Source organism: Oncorhynchus masou, chromosome 33, assembly GCF_036934945.1.
Source record: "Oncorhynchus masou masou isolate Uvic2021 chromosome 33, UVic_Omas_1.1, whole genome shotgun sequence".
In the NCBI taxonomy this organism is placed as follows: Eukaryota; Metazoa; Chordata; class Actinopteri; order Salmoniformes; family Salmonidae; genus Oncorhynchus; species Oncorhynchus masou.
In genome coordinates this window covers 2,751,209-2,755,447 of record NC_088244.1, presented here as the reverse complement: position 1 = coordinate 2,755,447, position 4,239 = coordinate 2,751,209, and positions in this window count along the sequence as shown.

Here is a 4,239-nt window from a genome sequence, read left to right as displayed (position 1 = left end):
TAAACATAATGTGCATGTTTGTTAATGTCTTAATCTGGTCCTGTTTACAGTAAACATAATGTGCATGTTTGTTAATGTCTTAATCTGGTCCTGTTTACAGTAAACATAATGTGCATGTTTGTTAATGTCTTAATCTAGTCCTGTTTACAGTAAACACGAAATATGGGACATATACTACATTTGTTTTTGTGTTGTTTGTTCTGCAACATTCAATATTCAAACTTATTCGACCCCGGAAAGCAATAGACAGAGAAATCATGTTTTCACATTGAATTTTATTACTGTGATCCACTTTTGCGATAAAATATAGTGCACCAGATATGCATTTTTGTACAAGATTTTTAATAGCACAAATTGGCAAAGCCACAACAATAATCGGAAACACAGTTCATCTCCACAAACATAGTAAGAAAGACTAAGAGAGGGAAGGCTGGGGGGGTGTGGAGGGAAGAAAGGAAGGAGGGGGTGGAGGGAAGAAAGGAAGGCTGGGGGGGTGGAGGGAAGGGAGGAAGGCTGGAGGGGTGGAGGGAAGGGAGGAAGGCTGGGGGGTGGAGGGAAGGGAGGAAGGCTGGGGAGGTGGGGTGTGGAGGGAGGGAAGGCTGGGGGGAGGTGGGGTGTGGAGGGAGGGAAGGCTGGGGGAGGTGGGGTGTGGAGGGAGGGAAGGTTGGGGGAGGCGTGGTGTGGAGGAAGGAAGGCTGGGGGGAGGCGTGGTGTGGAGGGAAGGAAGGTTGGGGGGAGGCGTGGTGTGGAGGGAAGGAAGGCTGGGGGAGGTGGGGTGTGGAGAGAGGGAAGGTTGGGGGAGGCGTGGTGTGGAGGGAAGGAAGGCTGGGGGAGGTGGGGTGTGGAGGGAAGGAAGGTTGGGGGGAGGCGTGGTGTGGAGGGAAGGAAGGTTGGGGGAAGGCGTGGTGTGGAGGGAAGGAAGGCTGGGGGAGGCGTGGTGTGGAGGGAAGGAAGGCTGGGGGAGGTGGGGTGTGGAGGGAAGGAAGGCTGGGGGGAGGTGGGGTGTGGAGGGAAGGAAGGCTGGGGGAGGTGGGGTGTGGAGGGAAGGAAGGCTGGGGGGAGGTGGGGTGTGGAGGGAAGGAAGGCTGGGGGGAGGTGGGGTGTGGAGGGAAGGGAGGCTGGGGGGAGGTGGGGTGTGGAGGGAAGGGAGGCTGGGGGAGGTGGGGTGTGGAGGGAAGGAAGGTTGGGGGAGGTGGGGTGTGGAGGAAGGAAGGCTGGGGGAGGCGTGGTGTGGAGGGAAGGAAGGCTGGGGGGAGGTGGGGTGTGGAGGGAAGGAAGGCTGGGGGGAGGTGGGGTGTGGAGGGAAGGAAGGCTGGGGGGAGGTGGGGTGTGGAGGGAAGGAAGGCTGGGGGAGGTGGGGTGTGGAGGGAAGGGAGGCTGGGGGGAGGTGGGGTGTGGAGGGAAGGAAGGCTGGGGGAGGTGGGGTGTGGAGGGAAGGGAGGCTGGGGGGAGGTGGGGTGTGGAGGGAAGGAAGGTTGGGGGGAGGCGTGGTGTGGAGGGAAGGAAGGTTGGGGGAAGGCGTGGTGTGGAGGGAAGGAAGGCTGGGGGGAGGTGGGGTGTGGAGGGAAGGAAGGCTGGGGGGAGGTGGGGTGTGGAGGGAAGGGAGGCTGGGGGGAGGTGGGGTGTGGAGGGAAGGAAGGTTGGGGGAGGTGGGGTTTCAGAGGGAGGGAAGGTTGGGGGAGGCGGGGTTTCAGAGGGAAGGAAGGCTGGGGGAGGCGGGGTTACACAGGGAGGGAAGGCTGAGGGGAGGTGGGGTGTGGAGGGAAGGAAGGCTGGGGGAGGCGGGGTTTCAGAGGGAGGGAAGGCTGAGGGGAGGCGGGGTTTCAGAGGGAGGGGGTTGTCAGTTTCACATCCAGTATACAGTGTCTTTTTCATGGGAGGTACTGTACCTTAACCCACTGGCAAAGTAGAAGTGGGAGAGAAGTGGAATACCCATTATATATGAAGAACGACTATCCGAAACAAGACACAGTAGCAAAGCTAGGATATGTTATTAGAGATGCTGTAGCCATGGTAGCGAGCCAAGATGAGTTGCCAAAGCAACACAATCAGGATGAGTTAGCGATAACATATATCCATTACCATCCGTTCTGCAGACTTAAGACTGAACCTTTCCTATCGACCACAGAGAGATCCACAGAGAGATCCACAGAGAGATCCACAGAGAGAGAGAGTCATCTCATTAGCAACCATACTTCAAATAACAAGTGCCATGGTGAGTGTACCGTTGTCTTGACGATTGACAGGCAATGACGCGATAAAGGTATTTAACGTGTTGGGTCAGGCGTGACCCTTGTGCATACATCTTCCTGTCTGTGACGTTACCATAGAGATGTGCATTATAACACAGGGACCGGTCGGTGACGTTACCATAGAGATGTGCATTATAACACAGGGACCGGTCGGTGACGTTACCATAGAGATGTGCATTATAACACAGGGACAGGTCGGTGGCGTTACCATAGAGATGTACATTATAACACAGAGACCGTTCGGTGACATTACCATAGAGATGTACATTATAACACAGAGACCGGTCTGTGATGTTACCTATATGTAATTCTATGGATACTACAGAGTGTCTGTGACGTTACCATAGTTACCTATATGTAATTCTATGGATACTACAGAGTGTCTGTGACGTTACCATAGTTACCTATATGTAATTCTATGGATACTACAGAGTGTCTGTGACGTTACCATAGTTACCTATATGTAATTCTATGGATACTACAGAGTGTCTGTGACGTTACCATAGTTACCTATATGTAATCCTATGGATACTACAGAGTGTCTGTGACGTTACCATAGTTACCTATATGTAATTCTATGGATACTACAGAGTGTCTGTGACGTTACCATAGTTACCTATATGTAATTCTATGGATACTACAGAGTGTCTGTGACATTACCATAGTTACCTATATGTAATTCTATGGATACTACAGAGTGTCTGTGACGTTACCATAGTTACCTATATGTAATTCTATGGATACTACAGAGTGTCTGTGACGTTACCATAGTGACCTATATGTAATTCTATGGATACTACAGAGTGTCTGTGACGTTACCATAGTTACCTATATGTAATTCTATGGATACTACAGAGTGTCTGTGACGTTACCATAGTTACCTATATGTAATTCTATGGATACTACAGAGTGTCTGTGACGTTACCATAGTTACCTATATGTAATTCTATGGATACTACAGAGTGTCTGTGACGTTACCATAGTTACCTATATGTAATTCTATGGATACTACAGAGTGTCTGTGACGTTACCATAGTTACCTATATGTAATTCTATGGATACTACAGAGTGTCTGTGACATTACCATAGTTACCTATATGTAATTCTATGGATACTACAGAGTGTCTGTGATGTTACCATAGTTACCTATATGTAATTCTATGGATACTACAGAGTGTCTGTGACGTTACCATAGTGACCTATATGTAATTCTATGGATACTACAGAGTGTCTGTGACATTACCATAGTGACCTATATGTAATTCTATGGATACTACAGAGTGTCTGTGACGTTACCATAGTTACCTATATGTAATTCTATGGATACTACAGAGTGTCTGTGACATTACCATAGTTACCTATATGTAATTCTATGGATACTACAGAGTGGCTGTGACGTTACCATAGTTACCTATATGTAATTCTATGGATACTACAGAGTGTCTGTGACGTTACCATAGTTACCTATATGTAATTCTATGGATACTACAGAGTGTCTGTGAAGTTACCATAGTTACCTATATGTAATTCTATGGATACTACAGAGTGTCTGTGACGTTACCATAGTTACCTATATGTAATTCTATGGATACTACAGAGTGTCTGTGACGTTACCATAGTGACCTATATGTAATTCTATGGATACTACAGAGTGTCTGTGACGTTACCATAGTTACCTATATGTAATTCTATGGATACTACAGAGTGTCTGTGACGTTACCATAGTTACCTATATGTAATTCTATGGATACTACAGAGTGTCTGTGATGTTACCATAGTTACCTATATGTAATTCTATGGATACTACAGAGTGTCTGTGACGTTACCATAGTTACCTATATGTAATTCTATGGATACTACAGAGTGTCTGTGACGTTACCATAGTTACCTATATGTAATTCTATGGATACTACAGAGTGTCTGTGACGTTACCATAGTTACCTATATGTAATTCTATGGATACTACAGAGTGTCTGTGACGTTACCA